This window comes from Nelumbo nucifera, chromosome 4 (assembly GCF_055504915.1).
Source record: "Nelumbo nucifera cultivar China Antique chromosome 4, China Antique-T2T, whole genome shotgun sequence".
NCBI lineage: Eukaryota > Viridiplantae > Streptophyta > Magnoliopsida > Proteales > Nelumbonaceae > Nelumbo > Nelumbo nucifera.
In genome coordinates this window covers 50,483,055-50,509,420 of record NC_142652.1, presented here as the reverse complement: position 1 = coordinate 50,509,420, position 26,366 = coordinate 50,483,055, and the positions used below count along the sequence as shown (strand labels likewise).

Genomic DNA, 26,366 nt, shown 5'->3' with positions numbered 1-26,366 from the left:
TGCAGGAACCGGGCTTTCGGCATTCGTCGTGCATTGTGGGCCCCGCGATAGTATTGCATTTATCCGGTGGTGCGGCAGATCTGAAAAGCAAACAATCCGCTCACGTAGGAGCTTGTGCACGGTTACCAAGGGAGGAAGGCTGCATACACAGTTTTTTCAAATCTAAAACAATTAATGGAGGGGAGCAAGATAGTGCATAGAGATCTAAGCGAGCAAGAATTAAAGGGGTGCGATCATACCAGCACTAATGCACCGGATCCCATCAGAACTCCGAAGTTAAGAATGCTTGGGCGAGAGTTGTACTACAATGGGTGACCTCCTGGGAAGTCCTCGTGTTGCACCCCAATTTTATTAATATTTTATTTTGATTTGTATTTGCAAATTCCATTTGTTGTTTCGGCGATACAACTGGAAACAACGCGTCGGATACTCGGACCATTTGCGGCACGATCGTCATTACTGAATGGCAACGGTGCAAGAACCGGGCTTTCGGCATTCGTCATGCATTGTGGACCCCGCGATAGTATTGCATCTATCCGGAGGAGCGTCAGATCTGAAAAGCAAACACTCCGCTCACGTAGGAGCTTGTGCACGGTTACCAAGGGAGGAAGGCTGCATACACATTTTTTTCAAATCTAAAACAAATAATGGAGGGGAGCAAGATAGTACATAAAGATCTAAGCGAGCATGAATTAAACGGGTGCGATCATACCAGCACTAATGCACCGGATCCCATCAGAACTCCGAAGTTAAGTGTGGTTGGGCGAGAGTAGTACTAGGATGGGTGACATCCTGGGAAGTCCTCGTGTTGCACCCCAATTTTATTAATATTTTATTTCGATATCGTATTTGCAAATTCCATTTGTCGTTTCGGCGAGACAAACGCAAACAACGCGCCGGATACTCGGACCATTTGCGGCACGATCGTCATTTCTGCTGAATGGGAACCGTGCAAAAACCGGGCTTTTGGCATTCGTCGTGCATTGTGGGCCCCGCGATAGTATTGCATCTATCCGGGGGTGCGGCAGATCTGAAAAGCAAACACTCTGCTCACGTAGGAGCTTGTGCACGGTTACCAAGGGAGGAAAGCTGCATACACAGTTTTTTCAAATCTAAAACAATTAATGGAGGGGAGCAAGATAGTACATAAAGATCTAGGCGAGCATGAATTAAACGGGTGCGATCATACCAGCACTAATGCACCGGATCCCATCGGAACTCCGAAGTTAAGTATGCTTGGGCGAGAGTAGTACTAGAATGGGTGACCTCCTAGGAAGTCCTCGTGTCGCACCCCAATTTTATTAATATTTTATTTTGATTTGTATTTGCAAATTCCATTTGTTGTATCGGCGATACAACTGGAAACAACGCGTCGGATACTCGGACCATTTGCGGCACGATCGTCATTACTGAATGGCAACGATGCAAGAACCGGGCTTTCGGCATTCGTCATGCATTGTGGACCCCGCGATAGTATTGCATCTATCCGGAGGTGCGGCAGATCTGAAAAGCAAACACACCGCTCACGTAGGAGCTTGTGCACGGTTACCAACTGGAAACAACGCGTCGGATACTCGGGCATTGTGGGCCCCGCGATAGTATTGCATTTATCCGGTGGTGCGGCAGATCTGAAAAGCAAACAATCCGCTCACGTAGGAGCTTGTGCACGGTTACCAAGGGTGGAAGGCTGCATACACATTTTTTTCAAATCTAAAACAATTAATGGAGGGGAGCAAGATAGTGCATAAAGATCTAAGGGAGCATGAATTAAACGGGTGCGATCATACCAGCACTAATGCACCGGATCCCATCAGAACGCCAAAGTTAAGTGTGCTTGGGCGAGAGTAGTACTAGGATGGGTGACCTCTTGGGAAGTCCTCGTGTTGCACCCCAATTTTATTAATATTTTATTTCGATTTGTATTTGCTTATTCCATTTGTTGTTTCGGCGATACAACTGGAAACAACGCGTCGGATACTCGGACCATTTGCGGCACGATCGTCATTACTGAATGGCAACGATGCAAGAACCGGGCTTTCGGCATTCGTCATGCATTGTGGGCCCCGCGATAGTATTGCATCTATACGGAGGTGTGGCAGATCTGAAAATCAAACAATCCGCTCACGTAGGAGCTTGTGCACGGTTACCAAGGGAGGAAGGCTGCATACACAGTTTTTTCAAATCTAAAACAATTAATGGAGGGTAGCAAGATAGTGCATAAAGATCTAAGCGAGCATGAATTAAACGGGTGCGATCATACCAGCACTAATGCACCGGATCCCATCAGAACTCTGAAGTTAAGTGTGCTTGGGCGAGAGTAGTTCTAGGATGGGTGACCTCCTGGGAAGTCCTCGTGTTGCACCCCAATTTTATTAATATTTTATTTCGATATCGTATTTGCAAATTCCATTTTTCGTTTCGGCGAGACAAACTGGAAACAACGCGTCGGATACTCGGACCATTTGCGGCACGATCGTCATTACTGAAAGGCAACGATGCAAGAATCGGGCTTTAGGCATTCGTCATGCATTGTGGGCCCCGCGATAGTATTGCATCTATCCGGAGGTGCGGCAGATCTGAAAAGCAAACACTCCGCTCACGTAGGAGCTTGTGCACGGTTACCAAGGGAGGAAGGCTGCATACACAGTTTTTTCAAATCTAAAACAATTAATGGAGGGGAGCAAGATAGTGCATAAAGATCTAAGCGAGCATGAATTAAACGGGTGCGATCATACCAGCACTAATGCACCGGATCCCATCAGAACTCCGAAGTTAAGTGTGCTTGGGCGAGAGTAGTTCTAGGATGGGTGACCTCCTGGGAAGTCCTCGTGTTGCACCCCAATTTTATTAATATTTTATTTCGATATCGTATTTGCAAATTCCATTTTTCGTTTCGGCGAGACAAACGCAAACAACGCGCCGGATACTCGGACCATTTGCGGCACGATCGTCATTACTGAATGGGAACCGTGCAAAAACCGGGCTTTTGGCATTCGACGTGCATTGTGGGCCCCGCGATAGTATTGCATCTATCCGGAGTTGTGGCAGATCTGAAAATCACACAATCCGCTCACGTAGGAGCTTGTGCACGGTTACCAAGGGTGGAAGGCTGCATACACATTTTTTTCAAATCTAAAACAATTAATGGAGGGGAGCAAGATAGTGCATAAAGATCTAAGGGAGCATGAATTAAACGGGTGCGATCATACCAGCACTAATGCACCGGATCCCATCAGAACGCCAAAGTTAAGTGTGCTTGGGCGAGAGTAGTACTAGGATGGGTGACCTCTTGGGAAGTCCTCGTGTTGCACCCCAATTTTATTAATATTTTATTTCGATTTGTATTTGCTTATTCCATTTGTTGTTTCGGCGATACAACTGGAAACAACGCGTCGGATACTCGGACCATTTGCGGCACGATCGTCATTACTGAATGGCAACGATGCAAGAACCGGGCTTTCGGCATTCGTCATGCATTGTGGGCCCCGCGATAGTATTGCATCTATACGGAGGTGTGGCAGATCTGAAAATCAAACAATCCGCTCACGTAGGAGCTTGTGCACGGTTACCAAGGGAGGAAAGCTGCATACACAGTTTTTTCAAATCTAAAACAATTAATGGAGGGGAGCAAGATAGTGCATAAAGATCTAAGCGAGCATGAATTAAACGGGTGCGATCATACCAGCACTAATGCACCGGATCCCATCAGAACTCCGAAGTTAAGTGTGCTTGGGCGAGAGTAGTTCTAGGTTGGGTGACCTCCTGGGAAGTCCTCGTGTTGCACCCCAATTTTATTAATATTTTATTTCGATATCGTATTTGCAAATTCCATTTTTCGTTTCGGCGAGACAAACGCAAACAACGCGCCGGATACTCGAACCATTTGCGGCACGATCGTCCTTACTGAATGGCAACGATGCATGAACCGGACTTTCGGCATTCGTCATGCATTGTGGGCCCCGCGATAGTATTGCATCTATCCGGGGGTGCGGCAGATCTGAAAAGCAAACACTCTGCTCACGTAGGAGCTTGTGCACGGTTACCAAGGGAGGAAGGCTGCATACACAGTTTTTTCAAGTCTAAAACAATTAATGGAGGGGAGCAAGATAGTGCATAAAGATCTAAGCGAGCATGAATTAAACGGGTGCGATCATACCAGCACTAATGCACCGGATCCCATCAGAACTCCGAAGTTAAGTGTGCTTGGGCGAGAGTAGTAGTAGGATGGGTGACCTCCTGGGAAGTCCTCGTGTTGCACCCCAATTTTATTAATATTTTATTTTGATTTGTATTTGCAAATTCCATTTGTTGTTTCGGCGATACAACTGGAAACAACGCGTCTGATACTCGGACCATTTGCGGCACGATCGTCATTACTATATGGCTACAATGCAGGAACCGGGCTTTCGGCATTCGTCGTGCATTGTGGGCCCCGCGATAGTATTGCATTTATCCGGTGGTGCGGCAGATCTGAAAAGCAAACAATCCGCTCACGTAGGAGCTTGTGCACGGTTACCAAGGGAGGAAGGCTGCATACACAGTTTTTTCAAATCTAAAACAATTAATGGAGGGGAGCAAGATAGTGCATAGAGATCTAAGCGAGCAAGAATTAAAGGGGTGCGATCATACCAGCACTAATGCACCGGATCCCATCAGAACTCCGAAGTTAAGAATGCTTGGGCGAGAGTAGTACTACAATGGGTGACCTCCTGGGAAGTCCTCGTGTTGCACCCCAATTTTATTAATATTTTATTTTGATTTGTATTTGCAAATTCCATTTGTTGTTTCGGCGATACAACTGGAAACAACGCGTCGGATACTCGGTCCATTTGCGGCACGATCGTCATTACTGAATGGCAACGGTGCAAGAACCGGGCTTTCGGCATTCGACATGCATTGTGGACCCCGCGATAGTATTGCATCTATCCGGAGGTGCGTCAGATCAGAAAAGCAAACACTCCGCTCACGTAGGAGCTTGTGCACGGTTACCAAGGGAGGAAGGCTGCATACACATTTTTTTCAAATCTAAAACAAATAATGGAGGGGAGCAAGATAGTACATAAAGATCTAAGCGAGCATGAATTAAACGGGTGCGATCATACCAGCACTAATGCACCGGATCCCATCAGAACTCCGAAGTTAAGTGTGGTTGGGCGAGAGTAGTACTAGGATGGGTGACATCCTGGGAAGTCCTCGTGTTGCACCCCAATTTTATTAATATTTTATTTCGATATCGTATTTGCAAATTCCATTTGTCGTTTCGGCGAGACAAACGCAAACAACGCGCCGGATACTCGGACCATTTGCGGCACGATCGTCATTACTGCTGAATGGGAACCGTGCAAAAACCGGGCTTTTGGCATTCGTCGTGCATTGTGGGCCCCGCGATAGTATTGCATCTATCCGGGGGTGCGGCAGATCTGAAAAGCAAACACTCTGCTCACGTAGGAGCTTGTGCACGGTTACCAAGGGAGGAAGGCTGCATACACAGTTTTTTCAAATCTAAAACAATTAATGGAGGGGAGCAAGATAGTACATAAAGATCTAGGCGAGCATGAATTAAACGGGTGCGATCATACCAGCACTAATGCACCGGATCCCATCGGAACTCCGAAGTTAAGTATGCTTGGGCGAGAGTAGTACTAGAATGGGTGACCTCCTAGGAAGTCCTCGTGTCGCACCCCAATTTTATTAATATTTTATTTTGATTTGTATTTGCAAATTCCATTTGTTGTATCGGCGATACAACTGGAAACAACGCGTCGGATACTCGGACCATTTGCGGCACGATCGTCATTACTGAATGGCAACGATGCAAGAACCGGGCTTTCGGCATTCGTCATGCATTGTGGACCCCGCGATAGTATTGCATCTATCCGGAGGTGCGGCAGATCTGAAAAGCAAACACTCCGCTCACGTAGGAGCTTGTGCACGGTTACCAACGGAGGAAGGCTGCGTACACATTTTTTTCAAATCTAAAACAAATAATGGAGGGGAGCAAGATAGTTCATAAAGATCTAAGCGAGCATGAATTAAACGGGTGCGATAATACCAGCACTAATGCACCGGATCCCATCAGAATTCCGAAGTTAAGTGTGCTTGGGCGAGAGTAGTACTAGGATGGGTGACCTCCTTGGAAGTCCACGTGTTTCACCCCAATTTTGTTAATATTTTATTTCGATATCGTATTTGCAAATTCCATTTGTCGTTTCGGCGAGACAAACGCAAACAACGCGCCGGATACTCGGACCGTTTGCGGCATGATCGTCATTACTGAATGGGAACCGTGCAAAAACCGGGCTTTTGGCATTCGTCGTGCATTGTGGGCCCCGCGATATTATTGCATCAATCCGGGGGTGCGGCAGATCTAAAAAGCAAACACTCTGCTCACGTAGGAGCTGGTGCACGGTTACCAAGGGAGGAAGGCTGCATACACAGTTTTTTCCTGTCTAAAACAATTAATGGAGGGGAGCAAGATAGTGCATAAAGATCTAAGCGAGCCTGAATTAAACGGGTGCGATCATAGCAGCACTAATGCACCGGATCCCATCAGAACTCCGATGTTAAGCGTGCTTGGGCGAGAGTAGTACTAGGTTCGGTGACCTCCGGGGAAGTCCTCGTGTTGCACCCCAATTTTATTAATATTTTATTTTAATTTGTATTTGCATATTCCATTTGTTGTTTCTGGGAGACAACTGGAAACAATGCGTCGGATACTCGGACCGTTTGCGGCATGATCGTCATTACTGAATGGGAACCGTGCAAAAACCGGGCTTTCGGCATTCGTCGTGCATTGTGGGCCCCGCGATAGTATTGCATCTATCCGGAGGTGTGGCAGATCTGAAAATCAAACAATCCGCTCACGTAGGAGCTTGTGCACGGTTACCAAGGGAGGAAGGCTGCATACACAGTTTTTTCAAATCTAAAACAATTAATGGAGGGGAGCAAGATAGTGTATAAAGATCTAAGCGAGCATGAATTAAACGGGTGCGATCATACCAGCACTAATGCACCGGATCCCATCAGAACTCCGAAGTTAAGTGTGCTTGGGCGAGAGGAGTTCTAGGATGGGTGACCTCCTGGGAAGTCCTCGTGTTGCACCCCAATTTTATTAATATTTTATTTCGATATCGTATTTGCAAATTCCATTTTTCGTTTCGGCGAGACAAACGCAAACAACGCGCCGGATACTCGGACCATTTGCGGCACGGTCGTCATTACTGAATGGGAACCGTGCAAAAACCGGGCTTTTGGCATTCGACGTGCATTGTGGGCCCCGCGATAGTATTGCATCTATCCGGGGGTGCGGCAGATCTGAAAAGCAAACACTCTGCTCACGTAGGAGCTTGTGCACGGTTACCAAGGGAGGAAGGCTGCATACACAGTTTTTTCAAATCTAAAACAATTAATGGAGGGGAGCAAGATAGTGCATAAAGATCTAAGCGAGCATGAATTAAACGGGTGCGATCATACCAGCACTAATGCACCGGATCCCATCATAACTCCGAAGTTAAGTGTGCTAGGGCGAGAGTAGTACTAGGATGGGTGACCTCCTGCGAAGTCCTCGTGTTGCACCCCAATTTTATTAATATTTTTTTTCAATATCGTATTTTCAAATTCCATTTGTCGTTTCGGCGAGACAAACGCAAACAACGCGCCGGATACTCGGACCATTTGCGGCACGATCGTCCTTACTGAATGGCAACGATGCATGAACCGGACTTTCGGCATTCGTCATGCATTGTGGGCCCCGCGATAGTATTGCATCTATCCGGGGGTGCGGCAGATCTGAAAAGCAAACACTCTGCTCACGTAGGAGCTTGTGCACGGTTACCAAGGGAGGAAGGCTGCGTACACAGTTTTTTCAAGTCTAAAACAATTAATGGAGGGGAGCAAGATAGTGCATAAAGATCTAAGCGAGCATGAATTAAATGGGTGCGAGCATACCAGCACTAATGCACCGGATCCCATCAGAACTCTGAAGTTAAGTGTGCTTGGGCGAGAGTAGTAGTACGATGGGTGACCTCCTGGGAAGTCCTCGTGTTGCACCCCAATTTTATTAATATTTTATTTTGATTTGTATTTGCAAATTCCATTTGTTGTTTCGGCGATACAACTGGAAACAACGCGTCGGATACTCGGACCATTTGCGGCACGATCGTCGTTACTATATGGCAACAATGCAGGAACCGGGCTTTCGGCATTCGTCGTGCATTGTGGGCCCCGCGATAGTATTGCATTTATCCGGTGGTGCGGCAGATCTGAAAAGCAAACAATCCGCTCACGTAGGAGCTTGTGCACGGTTACCAAGGGAGGAAGGCTGCATACACAGTTTTTTCAAATCGAAAACAATTAATGGAGGGGAGCAAGATAGTGCATAAAGATCTAAGCGAGCAAGAATTAAAGGGGTGCTATCATACCAGCACTAATGCACCGGATCCCATCAGAACTCCGAAGTTAAGAATGCTTGGGCGAGAGTAGTACTACAATGGGTGACCTCCTGGGAAGTCCTCGTGTTGCACCCCAATTTTATTAATATTTTATTTTGATTTGTATTTGCAAATTCCATTTGTTGTTTCGGCGAAACAACTGGAAACAACGCGTCGGATACTCGGACCATTTGCGGCACGATCGTCATTACTGAATGGCAACGGTGCAAGAACCGGGCTTTCGGCATTCGTCATGCATTGTGGACCCCGCGATAGTATTGCATCTATCCGGAGGTGCGTCAGATCTGAAAAGCAAACACTCCGCTCACGTAGGAGCTTGTGCACGGTTAACAAGGGAGGAAGGCTGCATACACATTTTTTTCAATTCTAAAACAAATAATCGAGGGGAGCAAGATAGTACATAAAGATCTAAGCGAGCATGAATTAAACGGGTGCGATCATACCAGCACTAATGCACCGGATCCCATCAGAACTCCGAAGTTAAGTGTGGTTGGGCGAGAGTAGTACTAGGATGGGTGACCTCCTGCGAAGTCCTCGTGTTGCACCCCAATTTTATTAATATTTTTTTTCAATATCGTATTTTCAAATTCCATTTGTCGTTTCGGCGAGACAAACGCAAACAACGCGCCGGATACTCGGACCATTTGCGGCACGATCGTCCTTACTGAATGGCAACGATGCATGAACCGGACTTTCGGCATTCGTCATGCATTGTGGGCCCCGCGATAGTTTTGCATCTATCTGGGGGTGCGGCAGATCTGAAAAGCAAACACTCTGCTCACGTAGGAGCTTGTGCACGGTTACCAAGGGAGGAAGGCTGCATACACAGTTTTTTCAAGTCTAAAACAATTAATGGAGGGGAGCAAGATAGTGCATAAAGATCTAAGCGAGCATGAATTAAACGGGTGCGATCATACCAGCACTAATGCACCGGATCCCATCAGAACTCCGAAGTTAAGTGTGCTTGGGCGAGAGTAGTAGTAGGATGGGTGACCTCCTGGGAAGTCCTCGTGTTGCACCCCAATTTTATTAATATTTTATTTTGATTTGTATTTGCAAATTCCATTTGTTGTTTCGGCGATACAACTGGAAACAACGCGTCTGATACTCGGACCATTTGCGGCACGATCGTCATTACTATATGGCAACAATGCAGGAACCGGGCTTTCGGCATTCGTCGTGCATTGTGGGCCCCGCGATAGTATTGCATTTATCCGGTGGTGCGGCAGATCTGAAAAGCAAACAATCCGCTCACGTAGGAGCTTGTGCACGGTTACCAAGGGAGGAAGGCTGCATACACAGTTTTTTCAAATCTAAAACAATTAATGGAGGGGAGCAAGATAGTGCATAGAGATCTAAGCGAGCAAGAATTAAAGGGGTGCGATCATACCAGCACTAATGCACCGGATCCCCTCAGAACTCCGAAGTTAAGAATGCTTGGGCGAGAGTATTACTACAATGGGTGACCTCCTGGGAAGTCCTCGTGTTGCACCCCAATTTTATTAATATTTTATTTTGATTTGTATTTGCAAATTCCATTTGTTGTTTCGGCGATACAACTGGAAACAATGCGTCGGATACTCGGACCATTTGCGGCACGATCGTCATTACTGAATGGCAATGGTGCAAGAACCGGGCTTTCGGCATTCGTCATGCATTGTGGACCCCGCGATAGTATTGCATCTATCCGGAGGTGCGTCAGATCTGAAAAGCAAACACTCCGCTCACGTAGGAGCTTGTGCACGGTTACCAAGGGAGGAAGGCTGCATACACATTTTTTTCAAATCTAAAACAAATAATGGAGGGGAGCAAGATAGTACATAAAGATCTAAGCGAGCATGAATTAAACGGGTGCGATCATACCAGCACTAATGCACCGGATCCCATCAGAACTCCGAAGATAAGTGTGGTTGGGCGAGAGTAGTACTAGGATGGGTGACATCCTGGGAAGTCCTCGTGTTGCACCCCAATTTTATTAATATTTTATTTCGATATCGTATTTGCAAATTCCATTTGTCGTTTCGGCGAGACAAACGCAAACAACGCGCCGGATACTCGGACAATTTGCGGCACGATCGTCATTACTGCTGAATGGGAACCGTGCAAAAACCGGGCTTTTGGCATTCGTCGTGCATTGTGGGCCCCGCGATAGTATTGCATCTATCCGGGGGTGCGGCAGATCTGAAAAGCAAACACTCTGCTCACGTAGGAGCTTGTGCACGGTTACCAAGGGAGGAAGGCTGCATACACAGTTTTTTCAAATCTAAAACAATTAATGGAGGGGAGCAAGATAGTACATAAAGATCTAGGCGAGCATGAATTAAACGGGTGCGATCATACCAGCACTAATGCACCGGATCCCATCGGAACTCCGAAGTTAAGTATGCTTGGGCGAAGGTAGTACTAGAATGGGTGACCTCCTAGGAAGTCCTCGTGTCGCACCCCAATTTTATTAATATTTTATTTTGATTTGTATTTGCAAATTTCATTTGTTGTATCGGCGATACAACTGGAAACAACGCGTCGGATACTCGGACCATTTGCGGCACGATCGTCATTACTGAATGGCAACGATGCAAGAACCGGGCTTTCGGCATTCGTCATGCATTGTGGACCCCGCGATAGTATTGCATCTACCCGGAGGTGTGGCAGATCTGAAAAGCAAACACTCCGCTCACGTAGGAGCTTGTGCACGGTTACCAACGGAGGAAGGCTGCGTACACATTTTTTTCAAATCTAAAACAAATAATGGAGGGGAGCAAGATAGTTCATAAAGATCTAAGCAAGCATGAATTAAACGGGTGCGATCATACCAGCACTAATGCACCGGATCCCATCAGAATTCCGAAGTTAAGTGTGCTTGGGCGAGAGTAGTACTAGGATGGGTGACCTCCTTGGAAGTCCACGTGTTTCACCCCAATTTTGTTAATATTTTATTTCGATATCGTATTTGCAAATTCCATTTGTCGTTTCGGCGAGACAAACGCAAACAACGCGCCGGATACTCGGACCGTTTGCGGCATGATCGTCATTACTGAATGGGAACCGTGCAAAAACCGGGCTTTTGGCATTCGTCGTGCATTGTGGGCCCCGCGATATTATTGCATCAATCCGGGGGTGCGGCAGATCTAAAAAGCAAACACTCTGCTCACGTAGGAGCTTGTGCACGGTTACCAAGGGAGGAAGGCTGCATACACAGTTTTTTCATGTCTAAAACAATTAATGGAGGGGAGCAAGATAGTGCATAAAGATCTAAGCGAGCCTGAATTAAACGGGTGCGATCATAGCAGCACTAATGCACCGGATCCCATCAGAACTCCGATGTTAAGCGTGCTTGGGCGAGAGTAGTACTAGGTTCGGTGACCTCCGGGGAAGTCCTCGTGTTGCACCCCAATTTTATTAATATTTTATTTTAATTTGTATTTGCATATTCCATTTGTTGTTTCTGGGAGACAACAGGAAACAATGCGTCGGATAATCGGACCATTTGCGGCACGATCGTCATTACTGAATGGCAACGATGCAGGAACCGGGCTTTCGGCATTCGTCGTGCATTGTGGGCCCCGCGATAGTATTGCATTTATCCGGTGGTGCGGCAGATCTGAAAAGCAAACAATCCGCTCACGTAGGAGCTTGTGCACGGTTACCAAGGGAGGAAGGCTGCATACACAGTTTTTTCAAATCTAACACAATTGATGGAGGGGAGCAAGATAGTGCATAAAGATCTAAGCGAGCATGAATTAAACGGGTGCGATCATACCAGCACTAATGCACCGGATCCCATCAGAACTCCGAAGTTAAGTGTGCTTGGGCGAGAGTAGTACTAGGATGGGTGACCTCCTGGGAAGTCCTCGTGTTGCACCCCAATTTTATTAATATTTTATTTTGATTTGTATTTGCAAATTCCATTTGTTGTTTCGGCGATACAACTGGAAACAACGCGTCGGATACTCGGACCATTTGCGGCACGATCGTCATTACTATATGGCAACAATGCAGGAACCGGGCTTTCGGTATTCGTCGTGCATTGTGGGCCCCGGGATAGTATTGCATTTATCCGGTGGTGCGGCAGATCTGAAAAGCAAACAATCCGCTCACGTAAGAGATTGTGCACGGTTACCAAGGGAGGAAGGCTGCATACACAGTTTTTTCAAATCTAAAACAATTAGTGGAGGGGAGCAAGTTTGTGCATAAAGATCTAAGCGAGCATGAATTAAACGGGTGCGATCATACCAGCACTAATGCACCTGATCCCATCAGAACTCCGAAGTCAAGCGTGCTTGGGCGAGAGTAGTACTAGGATGGGTGACCTCCTGGGTAGTCCTCGTGTTGCACCCCAATTTTATTAATATTTTATTTTGATTTGTATTTGCAAATTCCTTTTGTTGTTTCTGGGAGACAACTGGAAACAATGTGTCGGATACTCGGACCATTTGCGGCACGATCGTCATTACTGAATGGCAACGATGCAGGAACCGGGCTTTCGGCATTCGTCGTGCATTGTGGGCCCCGCGATAATATTGCATTTATCCAGTGGTGCGGCAGATCTGAAAAGCAAACAATCCGCTCACGTAGGAGCTTGTGCACGGTTACCAAGGGAGGAAGGCTGCATACACAGTTTTTTCAAATCTAAAACAATTAATGGAGGGGAGCAAGATAGTGCATAAAGATCTAAGCGAGCATGAATTAAACGGGTGCGATCATACCAGCACTAATGCACCAGATCCCATAAGAACTCCGAAGTTAAGTGTGCTTGGGCGAGAGTCGTACTAGAATGGGTGACCTCCTGGGAAGTCCTCGTGTTGCACCCCAATTTTATTAATATTTTATTTTGATTTGTATTTGCAAATTCCATTTGTTGTTTTGGCGATACAACTGGAAACAACGCGTCGGATACTCAGACCATTTGCGGCACGATCGTCATTACTGAATGTCAACGATGCAAGAATCGGGCTTTAGGCATTCGTCATGCATTGTGGGCCCCGAGATAGTATTGCATCTATCCGGAGGTGCGGCAGATCTGAAAAGCAAACACTCTGCTCACGTAGGAGCTTGTGCACGGTTACCAAGGGTGGAAGGCTGCATACACATTTTTTTCAAATCTAAAACAATTAATGGAGGGGAGCAAGATAGTGCATAAAGATCTAAGCGAGCATGAATTAAACGGGTGCGATCATACCAGCACTAATGCACCGGATCCCATCAGAACGCCAAAGTTAAGTGTGCTTGGGCGAGAGTAGTACTAGGATGGGTGACCTCTTGGGAAGTCCTCGTGTTGCACCCCAATTTTATTAATATTTTATTTCGATTTGTATTTGCAAATTCCATTTGTTGTTTCGGCGATACAACTGGAAACAACGCGTCGGATACTCGGACCATTTGCGGCACGATCGTCATTACTGAATGGCAACGATGCAAGAACCGGGCTTTCGGCATTCGTCATGCATTGTGGGCCCCGCGATAGTATTGCATCTATCCGGAGGTGTGGCAGATCTGAAAATCACACAATCCGCTCACGTAGGAGCTTGTGCACGGTTACCAAGGGAGGAAGGCTGCATACACAGTTTTTTCAAATCTAAAACAATTAATGGAGGGGAGCAAGATAGTGCATAAAGATCTAAGCGAGCATGAATTAAACGGGTGCGATCATACCAGCACTAATGCACCGGATCCCATCAGAACTCCGAAGTTAAGTGTGCTTGGGCGAGAGTAGTTCTAGGATGGGTGACCTCCTGGGAAGTCCTCGTGTTGCACCCCAATTTTATTAATATTTTATTTCGATATCGTATTTGCAAATTCCATTTTTCGTTTCGGCGAGACAAACGCAAACAACGCGCCGGATACTCGGACCATTTGCGGCACGATCGTCATTACTGAATGGGAACCGTGCAAAAACCGGGCTTTTGGCATTCGACGTGCATTGTTGGCCCCGCGATAGTATTGCATCTATCCGGGGGTGCGGCAGATCTGAAAAGCAAACACTCTGCTCACGTAGGAGCTTGTGCACGGTTACCAAGGGAGGAAGGCTGCATACACAGTTTTTTCAAATCTAAAACAATTAATGGAGGGGAGCAAGATAGTGCATAAAGATCTAAGCGAGCATGAATTAAACGGGTGCGATCATACCAGCACTAATGCACCGGATCCCATCAGAACTCCGAAGTTAAGTGTGCTAGGGCGAGAGTAGTACTAGGATGGGTGACCTCCTGCGAAGTCCTCGTGTCGCACCCCAATTTTATTAATATTTTTTTTCAATATCGTATTTTCAAATTCCATTTGTCGTTTCGGCGAGACAAACGCAAACAACGCGCCGGATACTCGGACCATTTGCGGCACGATCGTCCTTACTGAATGGCAACGATGCATGAACCGGACTTTCGGCATTCGTCATGCATTGTCGGCCCCGCGATAGTATTGCATCTATCCGGGGGTGCGGCAGATCTGAAAAACAAACACTCTGCGCCGGATACTCGTGTTGCACCCCAATTTTATTAATATTTTATTTCGATATCGTATTTGCAAATTCCATTTTTCGTTTCGGCGAGACAAACGCAAACAACGCGCCGGATACTCGGACCATTTGCGGCACGATCGTCATTACTGAATGGGAACCGTGCAAAAACCGGGCTTTTGGCATTCGACGTGCATTGTTGGCCCCGCGATAGTATTGCATCTATCCGGGGGTGCGGCAGATCTGAAAAGCAAACACTCTGCTCACGTAGGAGCTTGTGCACGGTTACCAAGGGAGGAAGGCTGCATACACAGTTTTTTCAAATCTAAAACAATTAATGGAGGGGAGCAAGATAGTGCATAAAGATCTAAGCGAGCATGAATTAAACGGGTGCGATCATACCAGCACTAATGCACCGGATCCCATCAGAACTCCGAAGTTAAGTGTGCTAGGGCGAGAGTAGTACTAGGATGGGTGACCTCCTGCGAAGTCCTCGTGTCGCACCCCAATTTTATTAATATTTTTTTTCAATATCGTATTTTCAAATTCCATTTGTCGTTTCGGCGAGACAAACGCAAACAACGCGCCGGATACTCGGACCATTTGCGGCACGATCGTCCTTACTGAATGGCAACGATGCATGAACCGGACTTTCGGCATTCGTCATGCATTGTCGGCCCCGCGATAGTATTGCATCTATCCGGGGGTGCGGCAGATCTGAAAAACAAACACTCTGCTCACGTAGGAGCATGTGCACGGTTACCAAGGGAGGAAGGCTGCGTACACAGTTTTTTCAAGTCTAAAACAATTAATGGAGGGGAGCAAGATAGTGCATAAAGATCTAAGCGAGCATGAATTACACGGGTGCGATCATACCAGCACTAATGCACCGGATCCCATCAGAACTCCGAAGTTAAGTGTGCTTGGGCGAGAGTAGTAGTAGGATGGGTGACCTCCTGGGAAGTCCTCGTGTTGCATCCCAATTTTATTAATATTTTATTTTGATTTGTATTTGCAAATTCCATTTGTTGTTTCGGCGATACAACTGGAAACAACGCGTCGGATACTCGGGCATTGTGGGCCCCGCGATAGTATTGCATTTATCCGGTGGTGCGGCAGATCTGAAAAGCAAACAATCCGCTCACGTAGGAGCTTGTGGACGGTTACCAAGGGTGGAAGGCTGCATACACATTTTTTTCAAATCTAAAACAATTAATGGAGGGGAGCAAGATAGTGCATAAAGATCTAAGCGAGCATGAATTAAACGGGTGCGATCATACCAGCACTAATGCACCGGATCCCATCAGAACGCCAAAGTTAAGTGTGCTTGGGCGAGAGTAGTACTAGGATGGGTGACCTCTTGGGAAGTCCTCGTGTTGCACCCCAATTTTATTAATATTTTATTTCGATTTGTATTTGCAAATTCCATTTGTTGTTTCGGCGATACAACTGGAAACAACGCGTCGGATACTCGGACCATTTGCGGCACGATCGTCATTACTGAATGGCAACGATGCAAGAACCGGGCTTTCGGCATTCGTCATGCATTGTGGGCCCCGCGATAGTATTGCATCTATCCGGAGGTGTGGCAGATCTGAAAATCAAACAATCCGCTCACGTAGGAGCTTGTGCACGGTTACCAAGGGAGGAAGGCTGCATACACAGTTTTTTCAAATCTAAAACAATTAATGGAGGGGAGCAAGATAGTGCATAAAGATCTAAGCGAGCATGAATTAAACGGGTGCGATCATACCAGCACTAATGCACCGGATCCCATCAGAACTCTGAAGTTAAGTGTGCTTGGGCGAGAGTAGTTCTAGGATGGGTGACCTCCTGGGAAGTCCTCGTGTTGCACCCCAATTTTATTAATATTTTATTTCGATATCGTATTTGCAAATTCCATTTTTCGTTTCGGCGAGACAAACTGGAAACAACGCGTCGGATACTCAGACCATTTGCGGCACGATCGTCATTACTGAATGTCAACGATGCAAGAATCGGGCTTTAGGCATTCGTCATGCATTGTGGGCCCCGAGATAGTATTGCATCTATCCGGAGGTGCGGCAGATCTGAAAAGCAAACACTCTGCTCACGTAGGAGCTTGTGCACGGTTACCAAGGGTGGAAGGCTGCATACACATTTTTTTCAAATCTAAAACAATTAATGGAGGGGAGCAAGATAGTGCATAAAGATCTAAGCGAGCATGAATTAAACGGGTGCGATCATACCAGCACTAATGCACCGGATCCCATCAGAACGCCAAAGTTAAGTGTGCTTGGGCGAGAGTAGTACTAGGATGGGTGACCTCTTGGGAAGTCCTCGTGTTGCACCCCAATTTTATTAATATTTTATTTCGATTTGTATTTGCAAATTCCATTTGTTGTTTCGGCGATACAACTGGAAACAACGCGTCGGATACTCGGACCATTTGCGGCACGATCGTCATTACTGAATGGCAACGATGCAAGAACCGGGCTTTCGGCATTCGTCATGCATTGTGGGCCCCGCGATAGTATTGCATCTATCCGGAGGTGTGGCAGATCTGAAAATCAAACAATCCGCTCACGTAGGAGCTTGTGCACGGTTACCAAGGGAGGAAGGCTGCATACACAGTTTTTTCAAATCTAAAACAATTAATGGAGGGGAGCAAGATAGTGCATAAAGATCTAAGCGAGCATGAATTAAACGGGTGCGATCATACCAGCACTAATGCACCGGATCCCATCAGAACTCTGAAGTTAAGTGTGCTTGGGCGAGAGTAGTTCTAGGATGGGTGACCTCCTGGGAAGTCCTCGTGTTGCACCCCAATTTTATTAATATTTTATTTCGATATCGTATTTGCAAATTCCATTTTTCGTTTCGGCGAGACAAACTGGAAACAACGCGTCGGATACTCAGACCATTTGCGGCACGATCGTCATTACTGAATGTCAACGATGCAAGAATCGGGCTTTAGGCATTCGTCATGCATTGTGGGCCCCGAGATAGTATTGCATCTATCCGGAGGTGCGGCAGATCTGAAAAGCAAACACTCTGCTCACGTAGGAGCTTGTGCACGGTTACCAAGGGTGGAAGGCTGCATACACATTTTTTTCAAATCTAAAACAATTAATGGAGGGGAGCAAGATAGTGCATAGAGATCTAAGCGAGCAAGAATTAAAGGGGTGCGATCATACCAGCACTAATGCACTGGATCCCATCAGAACTCCGAAGTTAAGAATGCTTGGGCGAGAGTATTACTACAATGGGTGACCTCCTGGGAAGTCCTCGTGTTGCACCCCAATTTTATTAATATTTTATTTTGATTTGTATTTGCAAATTCCATTTGTTGTTTCGGCGATACAACTGGAAACAACGCGTCGGATACTCGGACCATTTGCGGCACGATCGTCATTACTATATGGCAACAATGCAGGAACCGGGCTTTCGGCATTCGTCGTGCATTGTGGGCCCCGCGATAGTATTGCATTTATCCGGTGGTGCGGCAGATCTGAAAAGCAAACAATCCGCTCACGTAGGAGCTTGTGCACGGTTACCAAGGGAGGAAGGCTGCATACACAGTTTTTTCAAATCTAAAACAATTAATGGAGGGGAGCAAGATAGTGCATAGAGATCTAAGCGAGCAAGAATTAAAGGGGTGCGATCATACCAGCACTAATGCACCGGATCCCATCAGAACTCCGAAGTTAAGTGTGCTTGGGCAAGAGTAGTTCTAGGATGGGTGACCTCCTGGGAAGTCCTCGTGTTGCACCCCAATTTTATTAATATTTTATTTTGATTTGTATTTGCAAATTCCATTTGTTGTTTCGGCGATACAACTGGAAACAACGCGTCGGATACTCGGACCATTTGCGGCACGATCGTCATTACTGAATGGCAATGGTGCAAGAACCGGGCTTTCGGCATTCGTCATGCATTATGGACCCCGCGATAGTATTGCATCTATCCGGAGGTGCGTCAGATCTGAAAAGCAAACACTCCGCTCACGTAAGAGCTTGTGCACGGTTACCAAGGGAGGAAGGCTGCATACACATTTTTTTCAAATCTAAAACAAATAATGGAGGGGAGCAAGATAGTACATAAAGATCTAAGCGAGCATGAATTAAACGGGTGCGATCATACCAGCACTAATGCACCGGATCCCATCAGAACTCCGAAATAAGTGTGGTTGGGCGAGAGTAGTACTAGGATGGGTGACATCCTGGGAAGTCCTCGTGTTGCACCCCAATTTTATTAATATTTTATTTCGATATCGTATTTGCAAATTCCATTTGTCGTTTCGGCGAGACAAACGCAAACAACGCGCCGGATACTCGGACAATTTGCGGCACGATCGTCATTACTGCTGAATGGGAACCGTGCAAAAACCGGGCTTTTGGCATTCGTCGTGCATTGTGGGCCCCGCGATAGTATTGCATCTATCCGGGGGTGCGGCAGATCTGAAAAGCAAACACTCTGCTCACGTAGGAGCTTGCGCACGGTTACCAAGGGAGGAAGGCTGCATACACAGTTTTTTCAAATCTAAAACAATTAATGGAGGGGAGCAAGATAGTACATAAAGATCTTGGCGAGCATGAATTAAACGGTTGCGATCATACCAGCACTAATGCACCGGATCCCATCGGAACTCCGAAGTTAAGTATGCTTGGGCGAAGGTAGTACTAGAATGGGTGACCTCCTAGGAAGTCCTCGTGTCGCACCCCAATTTTATTAATATTTTATTTTGATTTGTATTTGCAAATTACATTTGTTGTATCGGCGATACAACTGGAAACAACGCGTCGGATACTCGGACCATTTGCGGCACGATCGTCATTACTGAATGGCAACGATGCAAGAACCGGGCTTTCGGCATTCGTCATGCATTGTGGACCCCGCGATAGTATTGCATCTACCCGGAGGTGCGGCATATCTGAAAAGCAAACACTCCGCTCACGTAGGAGCTTGTGCACGGTTACCAACGGTGGAAGGCTGCGTACACATTTTTTTCAAATCTAAAACAAATAATGGAGGGGAGCAAGATAGTTCATAAAGATCTAAGCAAGCATGAATTAAACGGGTGCGATCATACCAGCACTAATGCACCGGATCCCATCAGAATTCCGAAGTTAAGTGTGCTTGGGCGAGAGTAGTACTAGGATGGGTGACCTCCTTGGAAGTCCACGTGTTTCACCCCAATTTTGTTAATATTTTATTTCGATATCGTATTTGCAAATTCCATTTGTCGTTTCGGCAAGACAAACGCAAACAACGCGCCGGATACTCGGACCGTTTGCGGCATGATCGTCATTACTGAATGGGAACCGTGCAAAAACCGGGCTTTTGGCATTCGTCGTGCATTGTGGGCCCCGCGATATTATTGCATCAATCCGGGGGTGCGGCAGATCTAAAAAGCAAACACTCCGCTCACGTAGGAGCTTGTGCACGGTTACCAAGGGAGGAAGGCTGCATACACAGTTTTTTCATGTCTAAAACAATTAATGGAGGGGAGCAAGATAGTGCATAAAGATCTAAGCGAGCCTGAATTAAACGGGTGCGATATAGCAGCACTAATGCACCGGATCCCATCAGAACTCCGATGTTAAGCGTGCTTGGGCGAGAGTAGTACTAGGTTCGGTGACCTCCGGGGAAGTCCTCGTGTTGCACCCCAATTTTATTAATATTTTATTTTAATTTGTATTTGCATATTCCATTTGTTGTTTCTGGGAGACAACTGGAAACAATGCGTCGGATACTCGGACCATTTGCGGCACGATCGTCATTACTGAATGGCAACGATGCAGGAACCGGGCTTTCGGCATTCGTCGTGCATTGTGGGCCCCGCGATAGTATTGCATTTATCCGGTGGTGCGGCAGATCTGAAAAGCAACCAATCCGCTCACGTAGGAGCTTGTGCACGGTTACCAAGGGAGGAAGGCTGCATACACTGTTTTTTCAAATCTAACACAATTGATGGAGGGGAGCAAGATAGTGCATAAAGATCTAAGCGAGCATGAATTAAACGGGTGCGATCATACCAGCACTAATGCACCGGATCCCATCAGAACTCCGAAGTTAAGTGTGCTTGGGCGAGAGTAGTACTAGGATGGGTGACCTCCTAGGAAGTCCTCGTGTTGCACCCCAATTTTATTAATATTTTATTTTGATTTGTATTTGCAAATTCCATTTGTTGTTTCGGCGATACAACTGGAAACAACGCGTCGGATACTCGGACCATTTGCGGCACGATCGTCATTACTATATGGCAACAATGCAGGAACCGGGCTTTCAGTATTCGTCGTGCATTGTGGGCCCCGGGATAGTATTGCATTTATCCGGTGGTGCGGCAGATCTGAAAAGCAAACAATCCGCTCACGTAAGAGCTTGTGCACGGTTACCAAGGGAGGAAGGCTGCATACACAGTTTTTTCAAATCTAAAACAATTAATGGAGGGGAGCAAGTTAGTGCATAAAGATCTAAGCGAGCATGAATTAAACGGGTGCGATCATACCAGCACTAATGCACCTGATCCCATCAGAACTCCGAAGTCAAGCGTGCTTGGGCGAGAGTAGTACTAGGATGGGTGACCTCCTGGGAAGTCCTCGTGTTGCACCCCAATTTTATTAATATTTTATTTTGATTTGTATTTGCAAATTCCTTTTGTTGTTTCTGGGAGACAACTGGAAACAATGTGTCGGATACTCGGACCATTTGCGGCACGATCGTCATTACTGAATGGCAACGATGCAGGAACCGGGCTTTCGGCATTCGTCGTGCATTGTGGGCCCCGCGATAATATTGCATTTATCCAGTGGTGCGGCAGATCTGAAAAGCAAACAATCCGCTCACGTAGGAGCTTGTGCACGGTTACCAAGGGAGGAAGGCTGCATACACAGTTTTTTCAAATCTAAAACAATTAATGGAGGGGAGCAAGATAGTGCATAAAGATCTAAGCGAGCATGAATTAAACGGGTGCGATCATACCAGCACTAATGCACCGGATCCCATAAGAACTCCGAAGTTAAGTGTGCTTGGGCGAGAGTCGTACTAGAATGGGTGACCTCCTGGGAAGTCCTCGTGTTGCACCCCAATTTTATTAATATTTTATTTTGATTTGTATTTGCAAATTCCATTTGTTGTTTTGGCGATACAACTGGAAACAACGCGTCGGATACTCAGACCATTTGCGGCACGATCGTCATTACTGAATGTCAACGATGCAAGAATCGGGCTTTAGGCATTCGTCATGCATTGTGGGCCCCGAGATAGTATTGCATCTATCCGGAGGTGCGGCAGATCTGAAAAGCAAACACTCTGCTCACGTAGGAGCTTGTGCACGGTTACCAAGGGTGGAAGGCTGCATACACATTTTTTTCAAATCTAAAACAATTAATGGAGGGGAGCAAGATAGTGCATAAAGATCTAAGCGAGCATGAATTAAACGGGTGCGATCATACCAGCACTAATGCACCGGATCCCATCAGAACGCCAAAGTTAAGTGTGCTTGGGCGAGAGTAGTACTAGGATGGGTGACCTCTTGGGAAGTCCTCGTGTAGCACCCCAATTTTATTAATATTTTATTTCGATTTGTATTTGCAAATTCCATTTGTTGTTTCGGCGATACAACTGGAAACAACGCGTCGGATACTCGGACCATTTGCGGCACGATCGTCATTACTGAATGGCAACGATGCAAGAACCGGGCTTTCGGCATTCGTCATGCATTGTGGGCCCCGCGATAGTATTGCATCTATCCAGAGGTGTGGCAGATCTGAAAATCACACAATCCGCTCACGTAGGAGCTTGTGCACGGTTACCAAGGGAGGAAGGCTGCATACACAGTTTTTTCAAATCTAAAACAATTAATGGAGGGGAGCAAGATAGTGCATAAAGATCTAAGCGAGCATGAATTAAACGGGTGCGATCATACCAGCACTAATGCACCGGATCCCATCAGAACTCCGAAGTTAAGTGTGCTTGGGCAAGAGTAGTTCTAGGATGGGTGACCTCCTGGGAAGTCCTCGTGTTGCACCCCAATTTTATTAATATTTTATTTCGATATCGTATTTGCAAATTCCATTTTTCGTTTCGGCGAGACAAACGCAAACAACGCGCCGGATACTCGGACCATTTGCGGCACGATCGTCATTACTGAATGGGAACCGTGCAAAAACCGGGCTTTTGGCATTCGACGTGCATTGTTGGCCCCGCGATAGTATTGCATCTATCCGGGGGTGCGGCAGATCTGAAAAGCAAACACTCTGCTCACGTAGGAGCTTGTGCACGGTTACCAAGGGAGGAAGGCTGCATACACAGTTTTTTCAAATCTAAAACAATTAATGGAGGGGAGCAAGATAGTGCATAAAGATCTAAGCGAGCATGAATTAAACGGGTGCGATCATACCAGCACTAATGCACCGGATCCCATCAGAACTCCGAATTTAAGTGTGCTAGGGCGAGAGTAGTACTAGGATGGGTGACCTCCTGCGAAGTCCTCGTGTTGCACCCCAATTTTATTAATATTTTTTTTCAATATCGTATTTTCAAATTCCATTTGTCGTTTCGGCGAGACAAACGCAAACAACGCGCCGGATACTCGGACCATTTGCGGCACGATCGTCCTTACTGAATGGCAACGATGCATGAACCGGACTTTCGGCATTCGTCATGCATTGTCGGCCCCGCGATAGTATTGCATCTATCCGGGGGTGCGGCAGATCTGAAAAGCAAACACTCTGCTCACGTAGGAGCTTGTGCACGGTTACCAAGGGAGGAAGGCTGCGTACACAGTTTTTTCAAGTCTAAAACAATTAATGGAGGGGAGCAAGATAGTGCATAAAGATCTAAACGAGCATGAATTAAACGGGTGTGATCATACCAGCACTAATGCACCGGATCCAATCAGAACTCCGAAGTTAAGTGTGCTTGGGCGAGAGTAGTAGTAGGATGGGTGACCTCCTGGGAAGTCCTCGTGTTGCACCCCAATTTTATTAATATTTTATTTTGATTTGTATTTGCAAATTCCATTTGTTGTTTCGGCGATACAACTGGAAACAACGCGTCGGATACTCGGGCATTGTGGGCCCCGCGATAGTATTGCATTTATCCGGTGGTGCGGCAGATCTGAAAAGCAAACAATCCGCTCACGTAGGAGCTTGTGCACGGTTACCAAGGGTGGAAGGCTGCATACATATTTTTTTCAAATCTAAAACAATTAATGGAGGGGAGCAAGATAGTGCATAAAGATCTAAGCGAGCATGAATTAAACGGGTGCGATCATACCAGCACTAATGCACCGGATCCCATCAGAACGCCAAAGTTAAGTGTGCTTGGGCGAGAGTAGTACTAGGATGGGTGACCTCTTGGGAAGTCCACGTGTAGCACCCCAATTTTATTAATATTTTATTTCGATTTGTATTTGCAAATTCCATTTGTTGTTTCGGCGATACAACTGGAAACAACGCGTCGGAAACTCGGACCATTTGCGGCACGATCGTCATTACTGAATGGCAACGATGCAAGAACCGGGCTTTCGGCATTCGTCATGCATTGTGGGCCCCGAGATAGTATTGCATCTATCCGGAGGTGCGGCAGATCTGAAAAGCAAACACTCTGCTCACGTAGGAGCTTGTGCACGGTTACCAAGGGTGGAAGGCTGCATACACATTTTTTTCAAATCTAAAACAATTAATGGAGGGGAGCAAGATAGTGCATAAAGATCTAAGCGAGCATGAATTAAACGGGTGCGATCATACCAGCACTAATGCACCGGATCCCATCAGAACGCCAAAGTTAAGTGTGCTTGGGCGAGAGTAGTACTAGGATGGGTGACCTCTTGGGAAGTCCTCGTGTAGCACCCCAATTTTATTAATATTTTATTTCGATTTGTATTTGCAAATTCCATTTGTTGTTTCGGCGATACAACTGGAAACAACGCGTCGGATACTCGGACCATTTGCGGCACGATCGTCATTACTGAATGGCAACGATGCAAGAACCGGGCTTTCGGCATTCGTCATGCATTGTGGGCCCCGCGATAGTATTGCATCTATCCAGAGGTGTGGCAGATCTGAAAATCACACAATCCGCTCACGTAGGAGCTTGTGCACGGTTACCAAGGGAGGAAGGCTGCATACACAGTTTTTTCAAATCTAAAACAATTAATGGAGGGGAGCAAGATAGTGCATAAAGATCTAAGCGAGCATGAATTAAACGGGTGCGATCATACCAGCACTAATGCACCGGATCCCATCAGAACTCCGAAGTTAAGTGTGCTTGGGCAAGAGTAGTTCTAGGATGGGTGACCTCCTGGGAAGTCCTCGTGTTGCACCCCAATTTTATTAATATTTTATTTCGATATCGTATTTGCAAATTCCATTTTTCGTTTCGGCGAGACAAACGCAAACAACGCGCCGGATACTCGGACCATTTGCGGCACGATCGTCATTACTGAATGGGAACCGTGCAAAAACCGGGCTTTTGGCATTCGACGTGCATTGTTGGCCCCGCGATAGTATTGCATCTATCCGGGGGTGCGGCAGATCTGAAAAGCAAACACTCTGCTCACGTAGGAGCTTGTGCACGGTTACCAAGGGAGGAAGGCTGCATACACAGTTTTTTCAAATCTAAAACAATTAATGGAGGGGAGCAAGATAGTGCATAAAGATCTAAGCGAGCATGAATTAAACGGGTGCGATCATACCAGCACTAATGCACCGGATCCCATCAGAACTCCGAATTTAAGTGTGCTAGGGCGAGAGTAGTACTAGGATGGGTGACCTCCTGCGAAGTCCTCGTGTTGCACCCCAATTTTATTAATATTTTTTTTCAATATCGTATTTTCAAATTCCATTTGTCGTTTCGGCGAGACAAACGCAAACAATGCGCCGGATACTCGGACCATTTGCGGCACGATCGTCCTTACTGAATGGCAACGATGCATGAACCGGACTTTCGGCATTCGTCATGCATTGTCGGCCCCGCGATAGTATTGCATCTATCCGGGGGTGCGGCAGATCTGAAAAGCAAACACTCTGCTCACGTAGGAGCTTGTGCACGGTTACCAAGGGAGGAAGGCTGCGTACACAGTTTTTTCAAGTCTAAAACAATTAATGGAGGGGAGCAAGATAGTGCATAAAGATCTAAACGAGCATGAATTAAACGGGTGTGATCATACCAGCACTAATGCACCGGATCCAATCAGAACTCCGAAGTTAAGTGTGCTTGGGCGAGAGTAGTAGTAGGATGGGTGACCTCCTGGGAAGTCCTCGTGTTGCACCCCAATTTTATTAATATTTTATTTTGATTTGTATTTGCAAATTCCATTTGTTGTTTCGGCGATACAACTGGAAACAACGCGTCGGATACTCGGGCATTGTGGGCCCCGCGATAGTATTGCATTTATCCGGTGGTGCGGCAGATCTGAAAAGCAAACAATCCGCTCACGTAGGAGCTTGTGCACGGTTACCAAGGGTGGAAGGCTGCAT

General features: G+C 46.4%; 45 non-coding genes and 10 pseudogenes across 45 annotated transcripts; all 55 read left to right on the top strand.

Moving 5' to 3' along the window:
* Positions 1–225: 225 nt before the first annotated feature.
* LOC148793130 (5S ribosomal RNA) lies at positions 226–344 on the top strand. Its single transcript, XR_016074846.1, has one exon. It is a non-coding gene; the product is annotated as a 5S ribosomal RNA (ribosomal RNA).
* A 354-nt stretch (positions 345–698) lies between these two features.
* On the top strand, positions 699–817 carry LOC148793129 (5S ribosomal RNA). Its single transcript, XR_016070158.1, has one exon. It is a non-coding gene; the product is annotated as a 5S ribosomal RNA (ribosomal RNA).
* Positions 818–1,175: 358 nt separating this feature from the next.
* On the top strand, positions 1,176–1,294 carry LOC148793128 (5S ribosomal RNA). The gene has a single exon (XR_016069181.1). It is a non-coding gene; the product is annotated as a 5S ribosomal RNA (ribosomal RNA).
* A 479-nt stretch (positions 1,295–1,773) lies between these two features.
* LOC148793127 (5S ribosomal RNA) lies at positions 1,774–1,892 on the top strand. Its single transcript, XR_016069486.1, has one exon. It is a non-coding gene; the product is annotated as a 5S ribosomal RNA (ribosomal RNA).
* Positions 1,893–2,246: 354 nt separating this feature from the next.
* On the top strand, positions 2,247–2,365 carry LOC148793126 (5S ribosomal RNA). The gene has a single exon (XR_016075236.1). It is a non-coding gene; the product is annotated as a 5S ribosomal RNA (ribosomal RNA).
* A 356-nt stretch (positions 2,366–2,721) lies between these two features.
* Positions 2,722–2,840, top strand: LOC148793125 (5S ribosomal RNA). The gene has a single exon (XR_016073321.1). It is a non-coding gene; the product is annotated as a 5S ribosomal RNA (ribosomal RNA).
* A 355-nt stretch (positions 2,841–3,195) lies between these two features.
* LOC148793124 (5S ribosomal RNA) lies at positions 3,196–3,314 on the top strand. Its single transcript, XR_016069484.1, has one exon. It is a non-coding gene; the product is annotated as a 5S ribosomal RNA (ribosomal RNA).
* A 354-nt stretch (positions 3,315–3,668) lies between these two features.
* Positions 3,669–3,787, top strand: LOC148793123 (5S ribosomal RNA). Its single transcript, XR_016074383.1, has one exon. It is a non-coding gene; the product is annotated as a 5S ribosomal RNA (ribosomal RNA).
* A 355-nt stretch (positions 3,788–4,142) lies between these two features.
* On the top strand, positions 4,143–4,261 carry LOC148793122 (5S ribosomal RNA). The gene has a single exon (XR_016072116.1). It is a non-coding gene; the product is annotated as a 5S ribosomal RNA (ribosomal RNA).
* A 354-nt stretch (positions 4,262–4,615) lies between these two features.
* LOC148793121 (5S ribosomal RNA) lies at positions 4,616–4,734 on the top strand. The gene has a single exon (XR_016072772.1). It is a non-coding gene; the product is annotated as a 5S ribosomal RNA (ribosomal RNA).
* A 354-nt stretch (positions 4,735–5,088) lies between these two features.
* LOC148793120 (5S ribosomal RNA) lies at positions 5,089–5,207 on the top strand. The gene has a single exon (XR_016070157.1). It is a non-coding gene; the product is annotated as a 5S ribosomal RNA (ribosomal RNA).
* A 358-nt stretch (positions 5,208–5,565) lies between these two features.
* On the top strand, positions 5,566–5,684 carry LOC148793119 (5S ribosomal RNA). Its single transcript, XR_016069180.1, has one exon. It is a non-coding gene; the product is annotated as a 5S ribosomal RNA (ribosomal RNA).
* Positions 5,685–6,038: 354 nt separating this feature from the next.
* On the top strand, positions 6,039–6,157 carry LOC148793118 (5S ribosomal RNA; annotated as a pseudogene).
* Positions 6,158–6,512: 355 nt separating this feature from the next.
* LOC148793117 (5S ribosomal RNA) lies at positions 6,513–6,631 on the top strand (annotated as a pseudogene).
* Positions 6,632–6,985: 354 nt separating this feature from the next.
* Positions 6,986–7,104, top strand: LOC148793116 (5S ribosomal RNA). The gene has a single exon (XR_016074965.1). It is a non-coding gene; the product is annotated as a 5S ribosomal RNA (ribosomal RNA).
* Positions 7,105–7,459: 355 nt separating this feature from the next.
* LOC148793115 (5S ribosomal RNA) lies at positions 7,460–7,578 on the top strand. Its single transcript, XR_016069225.1, has one exon. It is a non-coding gene; the product is annotated as a 5S ribosomal RNA (ribosomal RNA).
* A 355-nt stretch (positions 7,579–7,933) lies between these two features.
* LOC148793114 (5S ribosomal RNA) lies at positions 7,934–8,052 on the top strand. The gene has a single exon (XR_016069165.1). It is a non-coding gene; the product is annotated as a 5S ribosomal RNA (ribosomal RNA).
* A 354-nt stretch (positions 8,053–8,406) lies between these two features.
* On the top strand, positions 8,407–8,525 carry LOC148793113 (5S ribosomal RNA). Its single transcript, XR_016075398.1, has one exon. It is a non-coding gene; the product is annotated as a 5S ribosomal RNA (ribosomal RNA).
* Positions 8,526–8,879: 354 nt separating this feature from the next.
* LOC148793112 (5S ribosomal RNA) lies at positions 8,880–8,998 on the top strand. The gene has a single exon (XR_016075123.1). It is a non-coding gene; the product is annotated as a 5S ribosomal RNA (ribosomal RNA).
* A 355-nt stretch (positions 8,999–9,353) lies between these two features.
* Positions 9,354–9,472, top strand: LOC148793111 (5S ribosomal RNA). The gene has a single exon (XR_016072115.1). It is a non-coding gene; the product is annotated as a 5S ribosomal RNA (ribosomal RNA).
* A 354-nt stretch (positions 9,473–9,826) lies between these two features.
* LOC148793110 (5S ribosomal RNA) lies at positions 9,827–9,945 on the top strand. Its single transcript, XR_016070432.1, has one exon. It is a non-coding gene; the product is annotated as a 5S ribosomal RNA (ribosomal RNA).
* Positions 9,946–10,299: 354 nt separating this feature from the next.
* On the top strand, positions 10,300–10,418 carry LOC148793109 (5S ribosomal RNA; annotated as a pseudogene).
* Positions 10,419–10,776: 358 nt separating this feature from the next.
* Positions 10,777–10,895, top strand: LOC148793108 (5S ribosomal RNA). Its single transcript, XR_016070357.1, has one exon. It is a non-coding gene; the product is annotated as a 5S ribosomal RNA (ribosomal RNA).
* A 354-nt stretch (positions 10,896–11,249) lies between these two features.
* Positions 11,250–11,368, top strand: LOC148793107 (5S ribosomal RNA). Its single transcript, XR_016070551.1, has one exon. It is a non-coding gene; the product is annotated as a 5S ribosomal RNA (ribosomal RNA).
* Positions 11,369–11,723: 355 nt separating this feature from the next.
* On the top strand, positions 11,724–11,842 carry LOC148793106 (5S ribosomal RNA; annotated as a pseudogene).
* Positions 11,843–12,196: 354 nt separating this feature from the next.
* On the top strand, positions 12,197–12,315 carry LOC148793105 (5S ribosomal RNA). The gene has a single exon (XR_016070834.1). It is a non-coding gene; the product is annotated as a 5S ribosomal RNA (ribosomal RNA).
* Positions 12,316–12,669: 354 nt separating this feature from the next.
* On the top strand, positions 12,670–12,788 carry LOC148793104 (5S ribosomal RNA). The gene has a single exon (XR_016069233.1). It is a non-coding gene; the product is annotated as a 5S ribosomal RNA (ribosomal RNA).
* Positions 12,789–13,142: 354 nt separating this feature from the next.
* Positions 13,143–13,261, top strand: LOC148793103 (5S ribosomal RNA). The gene has a single exon (XR_016069931.1). It is a non-coding gene; the product is annotated as a 5S ribosomal RNA (ribosomal RNA).
* Positions 13,262–13,615: 354 nt separating this feature from the next.
* On the top strand, positions 13,616–13,734 carry LOC148793102 (5S ribosomal RNA). Its single transcript, XR_016069483.1, has one exon. It is a non-coding gene; the product is annotated as a 5S ribosomal RNA (ribosomal RNA).
* Positions 13,735–14,088: 354 nt separating this feature from the next.
* On the top strand, positions 14,089–14,207 carry LOC148793101 (5S ribosomal RNA). The gene has a single exon (XR_016073320.1). It is a non-coding gene; the product is annotated as a 5S ribosomal RNA (ribosomal RNA).
* A 355-nt stretch (positions 14,208–14,562) lies between these two features.
* LOC148793100 (5S ribosomal RNA) lies at positions 14,563–14,681 on the top strand. The gene has a single exon (XR_016071336.1). It is a non-coding gene; the product is annotated as a 5S ribosomal RNA (ribosomal RNA).
* A 608-nt stretch (positions 14,682–15,289) lies between these two features.
* On the top strand, positions 15,290–15,408 carry LOC148793099 (5S ribosomal RNA). Its single transcript, XR_016071335.1, has one exon. It is a non-coding gene; the product is annotated as a 5S ribosomal RNA (ribosomal RNA).
* A 355-nt stretch (positions 15,409–15,763) lies between these two features.
* On the top strand, positions 15,764–15,882 carry LOC148793098 (5S ribosomal RNA). Its single transcript, XR_016073028.1, has one exon. It is a non-coding gene; the product is annotated as a 5S ribosomal RNA (ribosomal RNA).
* A 285-nt stretch (positions 15,883–16,167) lies between these two features.
* LOC148793097 (5S ribosomal RNA) lies at positions 16,168–16,286 on the top strand. The gene has a single exon (XR_016069482.1). It is a non-coding gene; the product is annotated as a 5S ribosomal RNA (ribosomal RNA).
* A 354-nt stretch (positions 16,287–16,640) lies between these two features.
* Positions 16,641–16,759, top strand: LOC148793096 (5S ribosomal RNA). Its single transcript, XR_016075235.1, has one exon. It is a non-coding gene; the product is annotated as a 5S ribosomal RNA (ribosomal RNA).
* A 356-nt stretch (positions 16,760–17,115) lies between these two features.
* Positions 17,116–17,234, top strand: LOC148793095 (5S ribosomal RNA). Its single transcript, XR_016069481.1, has one exon. It is a non-coding gene; the product is annotated as a 5S ribosomal RNA (ribosomal RNA).
* Positions 17,235–17,588: 354 nt separating this feature from the next.
* On the top strand, positions 17,589–17,707 carry LOC148793094 (5S ribosomal RNA). Its single transcript, XR_016075234.1, has one exon. It is a non-coding gene; the product is annotated as a 5S ribosomal RNA (ribosomal RNA).
* Positions 17,708–18,063: 356 nt separating this feature from the next.
* On the top strand, positions 18,064–18,182 carry LOC148793093 (5S ribosomal RNA). Its single transcript, XR_016070264.1, has one exon. It is a non-coding gene; the product is annotated as a 5S ribosomal RNA (ribosomal RNA).
* A 354-nt stretch (positions 18,183–18,536) lies between these two features.
* On the top strand, positions 18,537–18,655 carry LOC148793092 (5S ribosomal RNA). Its single transcript, XR_016068896.1, has one exon. It is a non-coding gene; the product is annotated as a 5S ribosomal RNA (ribosomal RNA).
* Positions 18,656–19,009: 354 nt separating this feature from the next.
* On the top strand, positions 19,010–19,127 carry LOC148793091 (5S ribosomal RNA; annotated as a pseudogene).
* Positions 19,128–19,485: 358 nt separating this feature from the next.
* LOC148793090 (5S ribosomal RNA) lies at positions 19,486–19,604 on the top strand (annotated as a pseudogene).
* A 354-nt stretch (positions 19,605–19,958) lies between these two features.
* LOC148793089 (5S ribosomal RNA) lies at positions 19,959–20,077 on the top strand. The gene has a single exon (XR_016070550.1). It is a non-coding gene; the product is annotated as a 5S ribosomal RNA (ribosomal RNA).
* Positions 20,078–20,432: 355 nt separating this feature from the next.
* Positions 20,433–20,550, top strand: LOC148793088 (5S ribosomal RNA; annotated as a pseudogene).
* Positions 20,551–20,904: 354 nt separating this feature from the next.
* LOC148793087 (5S ribosomal RNA) lies at positions 20,905–21,023 on the top strand. The gene has a single exon (XR_016072633.1). It is a non-coding gene; the product is annotated as a 5S ribosomal RNA (ribosomal RNA).
* A 354-nt stretch (positions 21,024–21,377) lies between these two features.
* LOC148793086 (5S ribosomal RNA) lies at positions 21,378–21,496 on the top strand. Its single transcript, XR_016073599.1, has one exon. It is a non-coding gene; the product is annotated as a 5S ribosomal RNA (ribosomal RNA).
* Positions 21,497–21,850: 354 nt separating this feature from the next.
* On the top strand, positions 21,851–21,969 carry LOC148793085 (5S ribosomal RNA). The gene has a single exon (XR_016075113.1). It is a non-coding gene; the product is annotated as a 5S ribosomal RNA (ribosomal RNA).
* A 354-nt stretch (positions 21,970–22,323) lies between these two features.
* LOC148793084 (5S ribosomal RNA) lies at positions 22,324–22,442 on the top strand (annotated as a pseudogene).
* Positions 22,443–22,796: 354 nt separating this feature from the next.
* Positions 22,797–22,915, top strand: LOC148793083 (5S ribosomal RNA). Its single transcript, XR_016068895.1, has one exon. It is a non-coding gene; the product is annotated as a 5S ribosomal RNA (ribosomal RNA).
* A 355-nt stretch (positions 22,916–23,270) lies between these two features.
* Positions 23,271–23,389, top strand: LOC148793082 (5S ribosomal RNA). Its single transcript, XR_016075043.1, has one exon. It is a non-coding gene; the product is annotated as a 5S ribosomal RNA (ribosomal RNA).
* A 355-nt stretch (positions 23,390–23,744) lies between these two features.
* Positions 23,745–23,863, top strand: LOC148793081 (5S ribosomal RNA). Its single transcript, XR_016068962.1, has one exon. It is a non-coding gene; the product is annotated as a 5S ribosomal RNA (ribosomal RNA).
* A 285-nt stretch (positions 23,864–24,148) lies between these two features.
* Positions 24,149–24,267, top strand: LOC148793080 (5S ribosomal RNA; annotated as a pseudogene).
* Positions 24,268–24,621: 354 nt separating this feature from the next.
* Positions 24,622–24,740, top strand: LOC148793079 (5S ribosomal RNA; annotated as a pseudogene).
* Positions 24,741–25,094: 354 nt separating this feature from the next.
* LOC148793078 (5S ribosomal RNA) lies at positions 25,095–25,213 on the top strand. Its single transcript, XR_016068894.1, has one exon. It is a non-coding gene; the product is annotated as a 5S ribosomal RNA (ribosomal RNA).
* A 355-nt stretch (positions 25,214–25,568) lies between these two features.
* On the top strand, positions 25,569–25,687 carry LOC148793077 (5S ribosomal RNA). The gene has a single exon (XR_016075042.1). It is a non-coding gene; the product is annotated as a 5S ribosomal RNA (ribosomal RNA).
* Positions 25,688–26,042: 355 nt separating this feature from the next.
* On the top strand, positions 26,043–26,161 carry LOC148793076 (5S ribosomal RNA). Its single transcript, XR_016068961.1, has one exon. It is a non-coding gene; the product is annotated as a 5S ribosomal RNA (ribosomal RNA).
* Positions 26,162–26,366: the final 205 nt, after the last annotated feature.